The following is an 18,112-nucleotide window of genomic DNA, read 5'->3' on the forward strand; positions in this document are numbered from 1 at the left end:
ACTAAATTTGGGTTTTATTTTGGGATGTTTATTAAATTTCAATTTTTCCTTTATGATTATAAATAAAATATTGATGTCCTAATGAAAATTGCTTGATAAATTATGCTCTTGATATTTGTATATTTCGACCTATGATTTTGATATAATTGTGTAATATTATTTGAGGGGTTTTAGTCCTCATGTTGTGATAGTCTTTTGTATAAATTGTTATATTGAGGATATGAAATGATGATTCAAATTGTGAGTATGTGATGAATTGTGGAATAACATGTTGCTTTGAGATTATAATATTGTTATTGAGATTGAGTATAAGTGTAAAGTTGAACATGTGTTAATTTGTGAGATACGTGTAAACATGTGATGGTGGATTGTGACACTATGAGATGTGAAATTGTGAATGAGTTTTAGTTGTGGATAAGTGTGTAGTTAACACTTGATGTGAAATTACTTGTGTTGTAAGCTATGAATTGTACAATAACCCGACGAGTGTTATCTTGAGAAAAGCGTTGATGCGCAGTGTTAAAGAGAAAATGTAGGTTTCCTATTTAGGAACCAGTGTTAAATCGTAGCGCAATTGTGTTGAACGTGTTTAAAACACGAGTGTAAGGTCGTGGGTATTGTATAATTCATGAGCAGTGTCTGCATGCAAAAAAAAAAATTATTTTAGGGGTTGGACCTGAATCAGGAGGGAGAGGCCCTGACGGACTCTTCGGAGTGTAGGCCTTGGGGGTCACCGGGTTTGAGTGCTCCTTTAAGCCTATGCTGATCTCATATGGTTGGAGCATTCTCGCAAAACATCGTGACCCTGACTGGTCTCCCTATGATCTTACTTAGTGAGAGTGACCTGACAAACCCATTGTGTGGTGTGTCTTGTTATGTACTCCTAAGCGCCCCAGGGTGGTTTTTCACTGACATTGTACCACATTGCATATAGGATTGAGTCTTAGCATAACTATTACATATGCTTGCTAATTGAAGTGTTATTATATCTTGATCAAAGTGTGAGATTCTTGTGTAATGTGATTGATAATTGAAAAGTGAATTTTGAATGACGAAGTGGTGAAGTTACGTGAGCTATGTTTAAGCAAGTGGTATCTCATTTACATAATATGTATATTTAATTGTCTTGTTTCTCTATTAGCTAGGAATGTGATAACTCACTCCCTGTGTGTTGTTGTGTTTGGATCCTGTGATGATCTTGAACTTATGTTCGGGGGAGCAGATGAATAGGTGGATGACTATGAAGAACCTCATGCTAGAGGACACGGGAACACAACGCTCTGATAGGATGTGACATTAGGATATAGGTTCTATATTAATTGTATGAACCTTAGACGACCTTGTTTGAGTCGAGAATACTTTATTATTTATTTGAACAAGTTTAAATATGATGTAGAAGAAAATGAATGTGAGCCTTTTTCCCCTTTGAAAGACTTGTAAAAAAAATGTTATAAAAAAATACTTTTAATTAATATTTGAATTTTTTTTTATTCCTTATTAGTATATATGTGAGGGGTAGAGGGTGTCACATTCTGCATATGTGACCATTCTCTGCTTGAGTTTGATGAAGGCTCTGCATTTGAAGGAGGTGGCCACATGAGATAGATATTGATTGGGTGATTTCATAACTAATGTATATGTTAGTGAGGAAATTAAATGTTGTTGATTTAAGGATCAACTACTAGTCTACTATATTTCCTTTTCTTTTCAAAAATGTTTTTTGTTCCTTTAACATGCTTGCAGATTTTGCACATCAGATTTGTTATTTACTATGATTAATTTAGCTGATTAAATTTTGAACCTTGAATTCTAATATCTGTTGATGACAATGTGTAAGGTTCGTGAGTTGGCCGAAAAGGAGCCTGAAAATGGTGTCTTCAGACTACTCCGAAGTGATGTTACTCGGTTCCTTACAACAATACTTATTGGCACAACGTATTCTCCTTGCATTGATCTTATTATTGAAAAATGTCCTTTTTTTTCGGTGTAGAATGTTTCTCCTGCTAGTGTTTTGTTGTATGCAGAGTGGTCAATATTGGGGCAACTGCTTTGGTCACTGAAGCAGCAACTGCTATGTTTGGTGAAGCTGGTATCAGTGCAGCAATAGGAGCGATGACTGTATGGTTTTATTTTCTTGATCAAATGTTAACAATCTACTGTTTCTAGGACATCAAAACATGCTTAAAGGGCTTATGCATTGATTTGATTATCTAAAATTCAGATGCACTAGACCACTTGATTATTATTCATTTGGAACATTGAATCTTTCAGTATATCAATATGCTGCCCATTAAACTTGCAAACTCCTGATGTGGTGGGAACAAGAATTAGACATGTAAAGCTTGCTAGCTTTATCACCAATTTGTGAAAAAGGTGCCTTAGCTAACTTTTGAGTAAGATAGAAGGGGGGGATCCGTTATTTGAATTTGTACATGTAAAAGCTGTCCATAGACAGAAGTTTAGACAACATTATAGGATATGGGATATACCTGTCTTATTTTATGTAATATTTTTTGTTGTTTTGTTATAGGATTTACAATAGAATTATAAATTATCTTTTCAATCATATAGATTGCATCAAATTGATCACAGAACAATGCATATGGTGTGCAAGTTTGTATGCTTCAATATAATTTTTTCTCATATATCTGATTTATTTTTTCTCTTTGTAATCAAACAAGGTTGCCATTTTGCTTCTCACTGAAATCACTCCAAAAAGCATAGCTGTTCATAATGCCACAAAAGTGTCTCGGTTTGTGGTAAGTTGTAAATTTATTGCCTGTTCTTTTATAATATTTAGGAATAGAAATGATGCTGCTAATTAGTCATTTTTGTTTATTTTTTCACGCATCATTCATATTTACATGATATTTTTGCCTCAACTTCTTTTGTAAAAAATATTGATATTGATCTTAATGCTTGTAGGTCAGACCAGTGGCATGGCTTTCCTTGGTGTTGTATCCTGTAGGAAGAATTGTTACTTATCTTTGTAAAATTAAATGCTACTCACACTTTAATGCATAGTGTGATTGTCATTCTTTTTTATTGATCTGTGAAAGAAAATACGGTCTTGATGATAACACTATACACTTCATTGGTCATGCTTTGGCACTTCATAGTGATGATCGCTACTTGGTTGAGCCAGCACTGAACACTGTGAAGAGAATGAAGGTAAGTTTATTGGGTTATTATGCACTTGTAATTTATTCCCAGTCGTGGGTTCTATTTTATTTATTTACTTGTTTGCTTCTATTTGAAAATAATTTTGCTTCTATTTTATAAATGAAGGTAAGTTTGCTTATATATATCACATTGACTTCTATTTATTCTTTATTCTAATTTAACATGTGTTCAGATTACACTAAAAATACTCTCTTTTCTTAAAGGGTCAAATATATTTGGTCTAGTTAATTACTAGAAAAGAACTTATTAATCTTGTGTTTTGACCTAAGCTCTAATCTAATCTATCAATAATAACTTGTAGCATTTTCTATAAATAAAATTACAAAAGACGTTAAACTTACACGCCAACAAGTAATCAAGAAAGTGTAACTCAATTAGTTGATTATAGAGTGCATGAGTTATTGAAAATTTCTTGATTCCTATTTTTTAGAGAGCTTAGAGGAAATATTGATAAACAAAAATGGAATTAAAAAAAATAAGGATGAAAAAGTAATAGAAGTGTGGATTGTGGTTAGTGCTACCACGATTTTTAAGAGAACTTGAGCCTCAAAGGAGCTGAACATATACACTTTTTTGAAAATTGTCCAGATTGCAGTAGTTTTTGAAATCTTAGAAAGCATTTTGTAGGGAAGTTGTTTGAGATGTTTCTAACTTTGACTTTGATTGTAAATTGATAATTTTGCTACATTGTTCTTTTATTTTGACATTAAAATATCAAATGAGGATGAACAACAAAAGTCTAAAAATTTGGTTTCTTTAACTGCACTTTTCATTTGATAAAGCTTTGTGTTTTAAGTTTTACCTCAATTACGTTGCTACTTATGTCCCTGTTTGAATTATGTATCGATGCCAATCATTCATGTCCCTATTTTTGCTTCAAGAAATTTCGAGCTATATGTTACTTTGTTTCTAGCATGCTCTCTCACATAACATGAACTATTTTTGGGCAATTTTGAAATTGGTAACTTTGCTGATATTATTGCTTATTCATATAGTATAGTTAGGATTTAAATCATATTTCAAAACTACTTAATTTTCATATGCAGGACCTGAGGCTCATTGTGGCATCTATTACTTGATGCCTCATTGTGCCATCTATTACTATTTATACGTTAAAGATGAAGTTATATATTATTTTCAGCATTTATTTTACGGAGTGTCTGTTCTGCAAGCAGTCATTCCACTAGTGCAATACTGTACTAGGTGCTACTGAATCTTTTTGTAACTTCAGTCTCCAATAACTTAACTTCTCGATCGTCATACAACAATTGCATGATGACACCACACCTGTATAATTCCATTATTGATTTGCAATTAGTTTTCTGGTAAATGGGTGTTTCTGCTTGTTCAATGGCTGCAGGTTGTGGAGATCACTAAAGGAAGCAAGGTTAAGTATGAACTTGACAAAAGGACTGGATTGATTAAGGTACAAACCAATTGCCTGGTTACTGGAATGAAAGCCCCTACTGCTGTAGCTTGAAATAGATTTCCCAGATGATTTTTCCCCATACCCATCTATCTTTATGCTTACGATTTTCGAATAATTCACAGGTTGATCGGGTTTTGTATTCATCAGTTGTTTATCCACATAACTATGATTTTATCCCTCGCACACTGTGTGAAGACAACGATCCAATTGATATTTTGGTTCTTATGCAGGTAAATTAGTACCGTTTTCAAATTCATATATTTTACACAAGAAGCATTAAATACTGTTTATAATATTCTATAGACATGTGTAAAATTGTGTAAATGGTGAATGTTTTAAATTGTTGAATAGGCAATGACTATTTAATTAAGAATTTTTTCTGCATTGTTTTGATAGGAGCCAGTTCTTCCTGGATGTTTCCCATGATTGACGAGGTACTAAATTAATTTATTGCTTTCTTAGCCAATAAAACCAACCATTTCCACAATAACAAATACAAATATAATGTGGTATTGACATTTGGCTCAACACAAGGAGAGAAAGATGATAAAATCATTGCAGTGTGTGCTGATGACCCAGAATATAAGCACTTTACCAGCTATAGAGAACTTGCACCTCATCGCATCTCCAAGATTTGACGCTTCTTTGAAGACGCGACACGCCTAATCTCGTTCTGTACTGCGTTCTTGGGTACGTACATGGCAACATGAATTATGCTACCAGGAGAAAAAACTGTTTAAACTAATTAGACATTATTTTTAGAAGAAGAAAAAAAATACCTTATTCATCACTACTTTTATATTAAAAGAGAATAATTTTAGCAATTGGTAATTTGGAGTGAACATGTTGCTGTTATGTATATCTTGTTTTGTTCATGTTATGCATATCTCATTTTGTTTCTAGAAATTAGATGAAGTTGTTGTGCAGGCAATATTCCTCAAGTCCCTTCAGAATTACATAAACTAGTGTGACTATTTAGGCATTCAACCTGTTTGGAGCAGGTACTATCCCTATTTTGTTTGAAAAGTTATTGAAATTTACCGGTCTATGGTTGCTAAGATTAAATGGTAGTATAATGGTTCTTTTGCAGTTTGGAGGCAGTAAGTAAAGAGAAGAAATTACTATATGTTTCTTTGTACTTCCTAATATGGGGTGAAGCCTCAAATATCAGGTTTTTCCTAGAATGCTTGTACTACATATTCCATCATGTAAGTTAATTGAACAAGTCTGAATCTTTGATTGCCCTTCAAGTTTATATTCTTTTATGCTTTAGTTTTAAATGTTAAGGCTTAGCTACAAGTTTGATGACTCTTTAAATTGAATGCATTATACTGTAACAAACAAACATATAATGCAACTGAAGATGCTCATTATAAATTTACATATAAACATCAGTTATTTAACCGATGTTAACTGACACTAACAACATCGGTTATTTAAAAAACCGATGTTAACTAGAACTAACAACATCGGTTTCTTAAATAATCGATGTTGTTAGTGTCCGTTAACATCGGTTTTTTAAATAACCGATGTTGTTAGTGATCCGTTAATATTGGTTTTTTAAATAACTGATGTTGTTAGTGCCAGTTAATATCGATTTTTTAAAAAACTGATGTTGATATGTAAATTTATAACTTTCTTTTTTCAAAATTATTATCATATAACATCGGTTATTTAAATAACCGATGTTGTATTTATTAGTTAACATCGGTTTTGAAAACCGATGTTAACGATATTACTTTCAACATCGGGACTTTCAACATTGGTTAATAACCGATGTTGAAAGTCTTAAATAACCGATGCAAAAACCTTATTTCCTAGTAGTGACTTCTCAATATCATATTAAAAATCCAATCTTGGGTATAAAAAATTAGAAAAAGGTAAACTTTTACATACTAACAATCAAGCAAAATGGTTAATCTCATTCGAAGCTAATAATTTGTTGCAAATTCATTTACTCATTTTTTTAGAGATTTTATATGAAGAAAATATAGTAATAGATTAGTAAAATGATCTTTCTTAACTTTAGTTTGGTAAGAAAATCTATTTTTCTCAAAACTGGTTGAAGACTGAGAATAATGAACTTTAGTTTTGTTCTCATTGTCATTTTTAAATGCTTAACGATATCGTTTGGTAGAGGAAGTAGAATCTGAAGTAAAATAACAATGACAAAGAAGCAAACATGTATGTTGATCACTAGAAGCTTAGATCAACATATTTTTTCGCAATCATAACTCCAAAAGAAAAATTTTGGATTAATTAAATTGCAGTAGAAAATAAAGAAAATACTATCGTATTTAACATGTTACAAACATATAATTGTGTCTGAAGTGATACAGTTTGTTTTTGAAATTATAATATTACATCAACCATACAGAAAAAATAGCAGCTATAAAAAGATATCTGAAAAGATACAACATAATATCTAAAAACATAAGATAAATCCTCCATATATTTCAATGGTTTTGCTGCACTGGCCTGAACAGCTTGCGTCATCATATAAAAAAAGGTTAATTTACAAAAAGTTATTTTTTTTTTGTTTTGTGTTTCTTGAAGAAGGAAAATAATTAATTACCTGGTTCACTTGAAAATGTACATATATGATATTAGGTCTGTCGAGAAGCACAGATCTAGATAAATTGTTTCAAAAAAATTTAAGATTATAATTGTTTGTAATAACATGTAAGTTTTATGGAATAGAAGTGATTTGAATTACTCGTATCTTATTGAAGGCCATTCATCTTGGTTGGGGTTGAAATGAATCATTGTTGTATTCGCAATTGTTTCAATAGTAGCGTCACTTTCCATAATGAGATAAATATGAGTGATAGAAAAAGGGAAAAAATGAATCATTAATTTAAAATAGAAATAAGAAAAAAAAAATTTCTATATGGTTTTATAACCATATAATAATGGAGAAGCTTGGCTAATTTTAGCAAATTGGATTGCAATTGTGGATATTGGAGTTGTGCTATGGATCAACTAATTCAATCCTTCTTTCACGTAATTATTATGCAAAAAAAAATTGAGTTTTCCCCTATGCATTTTTAATATAATTTAAAATTGTAATAAATTGTTGTTAATTTAAAATGAGTAATTGGAAATAAGTAAAAACATATGTATGGTCTCAAATTTTGAAAATCAATTTTCTGATCTTGTTTGAGTTTTGCAAATCTCGCTCTAGTCTAGGCCTTGATGTAACAACACCAACTATATCTATACAAAAACAATATTAGTATATTGTAAAGTTAAGATAAATAATGTATGATACCTACTAGGAAGTTAGCTTGATGCTTTAGATTGGGAACTTCATTGAAGTGGGCTGGGGTTAGCCCAAAGTTAGTATATATAACATTTTTAGCTCCTCTAATATGGCTTTTTTGGTAAACAACAGAATATAGCGATGATTAGTCATATGGTTGATGCCAAAATTATCTAATAATTTAACATTAGCAAATGTGTAAAGTTTTTGAGGATTTATCTCATCATTTAAAATTCTGTCATAAATTTTCTCTTTCATTAGACCTTCAATTTTTTAACCCTACATATCAAAACAGAAATACACATAAATGTAATTAGTTTTATTGTATTGTCACCTCAACATTGGAAATGTTTATAATGAGAAACTAAAAATACTAAAAATGAAAATATGGTTTTTGTTAAAACATACCTCTAAATCTATGAGAATGAACTGAATAAGAGATACATGTTTTCCATTGATATTTTGACAGACCATCAAATACCTAACAACCTAACATTTGATAAACCATTTTCCTTGATTTGGTTTAATATATTTAATTTTAATTTCTCTTGAAGTGTTTGAAGACATAACTGGATAGGAATGAGAGGAGACAAAATAATGATGAATGATATAGAATGAATATACTATTGTTACTTATGACCAATTTGATAGCACATGTCAGTTAAGGGTCATTATTTGATTTGTATTTTGTACCTTTGTGCTTGTTTTATTACTTTTATAGCATCAATTGATTCTTGAAAGTACTATTACTTTGGCTCAAAAAGCTAAAACATTTATTTTACAACATTACTTTTGTCTATAGTGCAATTTGGAATGATTTTAATTTTGAAAGTAAAAGATTTAAACAAATTCCAAAATTTGAGATTGCAAAACTCTATTTTGCACGATTAAATATTTTTTTACCTATGGATTAAGTTGTTTCTTAAGCGGAAAACACGATAGGAAATACAAGTAAAATTATTATTGTATAATCTATTTTTAACAATAGACACAAAATTCTAAATATTAATAATGTATTAGTTGAGTAGCATCTTACTAATTAATTGATTAACTACCGGATGGACCAAATAACTATAATATTCATGAATTACAATGAATAACATAATATCAGTTAAACATGTTATATATTATAGCCTAAATTTATTAACACAAAATAAATTTCCAAAACATAGTACCTCAACATGTGGGAGTAAGTCTATAATGGTGTTTATCAAGTGCTTTTGGAGAAGCATGTAAAATGTACATATACTGATCTAAACATGCAAATCAATTTAAATGACATATTTAGATCAAATAGCGGAAATTAAAAATATTACGAGCATACCTCCGGCCATTGCAAATTGAACGGGAAGCGGCGCACACATGAACCTGAAAGACAATTTTGTTCTTCCAGACCCTTACTCACTCTGAATAGATGGTGTATTTTTTCTGAATAGAGAAGTGGGTTTGGTGATACAAAACGGAGAGCACCCCATCCTATTTATAGAGTCTGTCCATCACAAAGCTCAACTTGTTATCAGAAGGTGAGATAGGAAGTTATCAGTACATGAGATAAAAGATGGGTACGTGATTTGTTACTGAAGGTGGTTGCAAATGTATTTGCAAAGATATGGGTTGAATGTGGATGGAAAATGGACCAGATTCAGAAATAACTAAATTTTCCAAAATAATAAAATATAAAAGAACGTGGAACGTGAATGCAACGTGGGCTTCCAACATTCTCCCACTTGGTCCATTTAACTCAACATCAACCATAACAAGAAACATAATATATGATTCATGGCGATAGGTCCTCTGATGATGAGTAGTATCTTCCATGTACCACAATATATCAAGTCTCTCAACACTAGCTCTCAACTTAATGAATAAACCATATGTTTATTCTATATCTAAACCGAATGATTTTTCTCGAAATAAATAAATATGTGCACAAAATCATATGAGAAAATATCTAACTGAATAAGAGTTTCATTAAAAATAACAAATGTACGTACAATGAAATTACATCATGGAACCAAGTCCCATTTGCACTACATGATCCTTAAAATTCTTTGGTGGCATGCCTTTAGTTAAAGGATCAGCAATCATCAACTCAGTGTTGACGTGTTCAATGACCACTTTCTTTTCTTTAACACGTTCTCTTATGGCTAAATACTTGATGTCGATGTGTTTACTTCGACTTCCACTTTTGTTGTTTTTAGCCATAAACACTGCAGCAAAGTTGTCATAATACAACTTCAATGGCCTAGAAATAGATTCCACAACTCTCAGGCCATACATGAAACTCTTCAACCATACACCATGCGAGGTAGCCTCAAAACAAGAAACGAACTCAGCCTCCATAATGGAAGTAGCATTCAAGGTTTGTTTGGCACTTCTCCAAGATACAGCTCCACTGGCTAACATAAAAATATAACCAGATGTTGATCTTCGTGAATCAACGCAACCAGCAAAGTCTGAGTCGGAGTAGCAAATCACTTTCAGACAATCAGTTTGTCTGTACATGAGCATGTAATGTTTTGTTCCTTGAACATATCTCATCACTTTATTTGCAGCTTTCCAGTGGTCAATACCTGGATTACTTTGATATCTTCCCAAGACTCCAACAGCGAATGCAATATTAGGTCTAGTGCAAACCTGAGCATACATAAGGCTTCCAACTGCTGAAGCATATGAAATATTTTTCATGTGTTCCCGCTCAAAATCATTTTTGGGGCATTGACTCAAAGCAAGTTTGTCACCCTTCACAATGGGAGCTACACTTGGTGAACAATCTTTCATATTAAATCTCTCTAAAACTTTGTTGATATAGGTTTCTTGAGACAAGCCTAAAATGCCTCGAGATCTTTCTCTATGGATCTTTATGCCTATGACATAAGATGCCTCTCCCATATCCTTCATATCAAAGTTCTTTGAGAGAAATTGTTTAACCTCATATAGCATACCCTTATCATTAGTCGCAAGCAGAATATCATCTACATATAATACAAGGAAACAAATCTTACTCCCACTGACTTTCTGGTATATATAGTGATCCATGACATTCTCTTCAAAGCTGAATGAAGAAATGACCTCATGAAATTTTAAATACCACAGGCGGGAGGCTTGTTTCAATCCATAGATGGACTTATTAAGCTTGCAGACTAAGTGCTCACCAACACTAGATAAGAATCCCTTAGGTTGTTTCATGTAAACCTCTTCTTCTAGATCACTATTCAGGAATGTCGTTTTCACATCCATTTGATGCAGCTCAAGATCAAAATGAGCTACCAATGCCAAAATTACTCGAAGAGAGTCTTTCTTAGATATAAGGGAAAAGGTCTCTCTGTAATCGATTCCTTCTCTTTGAGTGAATCCTTTAGCAACAAGTCTTGCCTTATGTCTCTCAATGTTTCCTTCTGAGTCTTTTTTTGTTTTGAAGACCCATCTACATCCGATGGCTTTTACACCATCAGGCAACTCAACGAGATCCCAAACTTAATTAGATTCCATAGAATCCATCTCATCTCTCATAGCATTATACCACAAATTTGATTCCTTAGAACTCATGGCTTGTGAAAACGTCTCAGGATCATTTTCGGCTCCAATGTTGTAGTCTGATTCTTGTAGTTACACTACATAATCACTAGGAATTGCTGTCCTTTTTACTCTAGTAGATCTTCTTAATGTTGTTTGGTCATCTTGCTGAGGAACTTGTTCAACTGGTTCTTCACCAGTTTGTTCAATATCATCATGTTGTTCCTCACAAACAACTTGATCTACATGATCACTTTCAACAGCTTGTGGAACTTCAATCACTGGTTGTCTAACACCCATTTTAACTTGAGGGGTGGGAATGACTACCAACCTATTACTTGTCCTAGAAGGTTCAGCTTCATAGTGATTCCTTTCAGAAGAAATGTTTTGAAATTGATCACTCCCACTGGTCAAGTCATTTTCAAGAAACTTTGCATTCCTTGATTCGACAATCCTAGTGTTATGGGATGGACAATAGAACCTATACCCTTTAGACCTTTCAGCATATCCAATGAAATACCCAGTAATAGTCTTAGGGTCTAGTTTCTTCTCTTGTGGATTATAAATTCTTACTTTAGACGGGCATCCCCAAACGTGTATATGTCGCAAACTTGGTTTCCAACCCTTGAATAACTCAAAAGGTGTCTTTGAGACAGCCTTGGTTGGAACTCGGTTTAATATATACGCAACCATCTTAAGAGCATCAATCCACAAAAATTGAGGAAGCTTTACATTACTCCTCATGCTTCTCACCATGTCTAATAAGGTTCGATTTCTTCGTTCTGCCACACCATTCTGATCAGGAGAACCAGGCATAGTGTATTGGGCAACAATCCCATGTTCTTGAAGAAACTTCGCAAATGAACCTGGTGCTTGTCCATCCTCTGTGTATCTACCATAGTACTCCCCACCTCTATCTGATCTCACGATCTTAATTTGTTTTCCACATTGTTTCTCAACTTCAGCCTTAAAAACTTTAAAGGCATCTAAAGCTTCATTCTTAGAATGAAGTAAGTAGAGATACATATATCGTGAATAATCATCTATAAAGGTTATGAAGTATTTTGGACTATTTGCATCCATGTCTGGACAACATATGTCTGTATGTATGATTTCTAATAAATTAGAACTCCTCTTTGCACCCTTTTTAGACTTGTTAGTTTGCTTACCCTTAATGCAATCTACACAAGTCTCAAAATCAGTGAAATCCAAAGTACTAAGTACTCCTTCATTTACTAATCGCTTGATTCTCTCAATAGAGATATGTCCTAATCTCTGGTGCCACAACATAGAGGATTCTTCATTCACAATACATCGTTTTAACCCAACAGAAGCGTGCATAGAAGTAGCATCGTTTTTCAATTCAATCGAATAAAGACCATCAACCAATTGACCACAACCAATAATTTCATATTTATTTAGTAAATTAAAACCAAAGTCTGTAAAATTAAAATAAAATCCCAAAGGTGCAAGTTTAGAAACAGAAATTAAGTTTTTACAGAAACTAGGAACATAAAAAACTTTCTCCAAATGTAATTTAAAGCCACTACTTAGAACTAAGACGCACGTTCCAATGGCCTCTACATGCGAGCTCATCCTACTCCCTGAGTAGATGCACTGCTCACTTCCCACTGGCTTCCTTAGGCTTTCCATACCCTGCAAGGTATTAGAAACATGGATTGTAGAACCAGAGTCAATCCACCATGTATTATGATTCACATTAATCATATTAGATTCATAACAAACGAAGGTAAATGGTGTACCTTTCTTCTCAAACCAACTTTTAAATTTGGGGCAGTCCTTCTTCATGTGTCCTTTCTTTTTACAGAAGAAACACTTTGACTCCTTTTTAATTGTTGGTTGAGTCAAAATCCTTCCTTTATTGGTGCCTACAGACTTTTTCCTATCCTTTCCAGAAGTAGAAGTAGTCAAATTTACCTTCTCACCCTCTTCCATTATCAATCTCTCCTCTTCTTGAACACACATGGTCATCAATTCATTAATAGACCATTTATCCTTATGTGTGTTGTAGGAGATTTTGAAGGTGTATACTGTTGAGGTAGGGTGCACAAAATGAAATGTACCAGGAAGGATTCAGACATGGTAACTTCCAGGGTTTTCAACTGAGCCACTATGTCCCTTAAGCGCATGATATGTTCACGCACACCCCTCGTTCCAATAAGCTTAATGAAAGAGAATTGCATAATGAGTGTGCTAGCAAGCGACTTCTCAGAGGTCGTAAACTGTTCATCAATGGCTTTCAATAGATCTTTGACCTTATCATGCTGGTCAACTGAACCCCGGATACTAGCGGATATGTTGGTTTTTATGAATATAACGGACAGACGATTAGATCTCTCCCACTTTTCATAAAGATCAACAACATCAGGTTCGCTAGTTTCAGTAATAGCCGGCGGCTCATCCTTCCTTATAGCATAGTCAATATTCATCCAGCCCAAATGAAGGAGAACTTTTTCCTTCCAAACCTTATAATTATCACCTTTCAAAATGGGAAGGTCACAAGAAATATTCATAGATTGTGAAACTGCAAACAAACACACATGCTCATTAAGAAAATTTGAGACTAAACAAATGTCATGTTTTGTCAATGCAAATCATGTCTTAATATATGAATCTAGTGACACAAAACTTGTCTGTGGACTAAAGTCCTACTCAATTAGATTCATCATGCAACTTTATGATAAAACTATTAAATCATGTTCTTTTCCTTAATTCCTGTGGGTAAATTAAGAAATATAATTTAATATTTTATCCTAATTAATGATACAAATATAACAAAATTCCTGTGGGTAGATTTCATCACATTACATATGATTAATCACAATTAATATTTCTAATGTGATTATAAATTTAGCATATAATTTTACTCAATTAAAGATGTTGTGGCTATTCTCTAATTTAATAAAATTATATTAATCACTTAACATTCAAAAATAATCCTTGCATAAACATACTTAATAATGCAAATGTGCTCAATATTGAATCATAAAAATTACATGTATACCAATTCAAAATAACATTGCATGTATATTCATTCAACATGTAATAAACTTTAAAGGATTAAATCCAATGCATACCAGTATTTAACATAATATTGCATGTTCAGCATAACTTAAGAGACACATAATTTTAAACAGTTTGTGCATAAATGATTTATCCTTCAGAAGTTATAAATACACATGAACTGTAACTAATCAACAATTAAATTGCAGTAGCTTAGCGGCAAAGGGAGTCCTTTCATGCTTGCAGGGTGAGGGTTCAAAACCAGCCCAAAATGTTTTCGCATTCCTTTTAATTAATTAAAAAACGAAAACAATGAAGAAAAAGCTTCCACTAAGATTCAAACCCAGAACAGAGAAACAAAACCCGCAAAACTTCGTCTTCAACCTCCAGTAGTGGGTAAAAAAAAATTATTACCTCAATTTTGAAAAACCCACATCATTATATGCATTTTAGATACCCAAAAATACGTTTAAATCATAGAAAAATTAGAAAACTCATATCATTCCTAATTTTGATGTTATTTTGAATTAAGGAGGCTTAAAACATAACACCCATATACTCAGAAAATAAACTCCGCATAGGAACGACCCAATAAGCAAGACAAAGGTACATATAGGCTATGATACCAAATGTAAAATGTACATATGCAAATCAATTTAAATGACATATTTAGATCAAACAACGGAAATTAAAAATATTACGAGCGTACCTCCAGCCATTGCAAATTGAACGGGAAGCGGTGCACACACGAACCTGAAAGACAGTTTTGTTCTTCCAGACCCTTACTCACTCTGAATAGATTGTGTATTTTTTCTGAATAGAGAAGTGGGTTTGATGATACAAATCTGAGAGCACCCCATCCTATTTATAGAGTCTGTCCATCACAGAGCTCAACTTGTTATCAGAAGGTGAGATAGGAAGTTATCAGTACGTGAGATAAAAGATGGGTACGTGATTTGTTACTGAAGGTGGTTGCAAATATATTTGCAAAGATATGGGTTAAATGTGGATGGAAAATGGACCAGATTCAGAAATAACTAAATTTTCCAAAATAATAAAATATAAAAGAACGTGGAACGTGAATGCAACGTGGGCTTCCAACAAAGCATTCAAATCAACATTATCATCCTTGCAGAACATATAAGTATATGTTAATAATAATAATTTAGGTGATAGCTAGAGCTATTAACAATGCAAAAAATAAAAATTAGTTTGAAACTTTCATTCAATAGCAATTCATTCGTATCTTTAACTTATTAACTTTGTTCTATGGTTATCAATAAGCTCTGTGCATCCACTGTCCCAGGAGAGAAAGTTTGTGCTTAGCTCCTTGTGGTAAACCATGATTTGGAGTAAATACCCGACAATGCAAAAATGGATTAATATTAGCATGCACACAGAAACAATGACTTCAACTCACCTTCCTCGTTGGTTTCGTCTGAACAACAACAACATGCCAACCACAAAGAGTTTTAACCCAACCTTAACGCCTCAATGATTAACCTCTTTCATTTTTAACCCATGCAAAAAAGCACAACACACAACAACAACATAACACCAGGTGCAAACAAAACAAACAAAACACCATGTGTCGGCGCTGGAGGCAGGGGCAATTCAGACATTTTGACAGCCCATTCCATTATTAAATAGATAAATAGATAGATAATAGAAGTATATTATTAAATAGATTTCATTATTAAATAGATAGTAGAAGTAGATGGTTCATATAGTAGATAGATAGTAGATTCTACCATTGGTAGCTGCAGTTACACAAGCCACTTCTTGTACAAAATAAAAGAGTATTGGAATGATCAGTAAAATGATATGCCATCACATAATAATTATAATGTAATATATAAATATTATCAGTACCCATAACATTTCATTCAAACCACCAAATAAAGATGTTGTTCAGAAGTTAAATAAGGTGTGATGTGTGAACCCCAGACTACATGTTTTGTTTCATATGTTTCTTTATTAGATTTATTTATTATTTTCCCATTCCACACTTGAGGAGGGAAATAAAAACAAATAAATATAAGAAGAAAGCCGAGGAATGGAAAGCGGAAGAAAAAGAATAAAGAGGAGAGAAAAGAGGTATTCTGGATAGAGGACGACAAAGAAAATGATATACAAAAATGAAATAGGAAAATGAAAAAAATGTAAGAAGAGATTAAAGAACATTTCAAATCATGCATTTTGATCCATTAAGACCATTTCTAGGTGGCCAGACTTTTCATGCACCTAGTCGAACTGCAGGTCCACAATCCGAACTCCAAGCTTTAATGTTTCTTTGCCATCATCAATAGCTCCAATCATATAAAAAACTCAGAAACATGACTGACAACAAAACTTTAATGAATAAACATAATAAGGAACGAAAAGAATATGATAAAAAATGCAACCTCAAATACAACAACAGTTCAGAATTCTTCATGCAACATGTCATATGGACCAGGGAAAAAAAACAAATTCATTTAACAATCAAGTCACATAAAGAGATAAGAAGAAAATTAAGAAATGCAGAATTAAATCGTATTATTGTTGAAAGCACAGGAGACATAAAGGTAGTAATGAATAGTTGTACCTTGGAAATCGCATAAACTAATGCAATGCGTGTTTGATGATTGGAATTTTTTACTAAGTTATTGTGGAATTTGATTAGTCTGGAATATGATTGGGTGATGAAATTTATTTGGGTCTTGCTCATGGGATAAAATAGGTTTTACACAAACAATTTAATAAGTTTTGTCATTTATAACGTAGACAAATGGAATGGACAGTGAAAAGGTGGCCTCAGAGATTGAGAGCAAAAAGTACATATTCAAAGATTGAAGACAAACAACAGAAAACATAAAGGAGATTTTTTTTAGTAACAACAAACAACACACAGTGCACGATAGACAACAAAACAGGAGAAAAACAAAGCAAACAAACATAAGAAGAAAAATATAAGAGTAGAGAAACCAGACACTCTCGATGAAGGGTGAAGATGTAAATGGTATAAAAAAATGAGTTAGGAAAAATTAAAAAATGTGAGAAGAGATTAATTTACACTAATCACATTATCAAACAAAGCATAAGCTAAATAACAACATACCTTTCCATCTATCAAAACCATTTTAAGGTGGCTAGACTTTTCACAACCTGCTCAAACCATAAGTCCACAATCCAGACTCTAGGCTTGAATGTTTCTTTGCTATTATCAATAGCTCCAATCATATCAAAACTTTGAGACATGTCCCACACCAAAACTTTAATAATGAATAAGCATAATAAGGAATACAAAAAATATGATTAAAACAAAAGAGTGTAATGGATAATTAATGAGTCACATACCATTGTTAAAATCATTCATTACTCATGTATATACATATACTAATTTGGTAGCAGTAAAAGGTTCCACTTCTAATTTTTTTTAACTTCCAAAAAAGAATTATAGTGAAATGAGAGTGTCTGAGTATAATTTATTTAAAAAGAATTATTAGAAATGAAAACATAATATGGTTATTCTTATTTGCCAAAATAAATAAGCATGAACCTGTTAAAGGTTATAATGTCACCTCAAACACAACAACAGTAAAACAGAGCATAAACTCTGTCACATTTATTTTAACAAACAAAAGCCTAAATCACAACATACATTTGCATACATCAAGACCAATCCAAGGTGCCTAGAATCCTAACTCCAAGCATAA

This window comes from Glycine soja, chromosome 14 (genome assembly GCF_004193775.1).
Source record: "Glycine soja cultivar W05 chromosome 14, ASM419377v2, whole genome shotgun sequence".
Classification (NCBI taxonomy): domain Eukaryota; kingdom Viridiplantae; phylum Streptophyta; class Magnoliopsida; order Fabales; family Fabaceae; genus Glycine; species Glycine soja.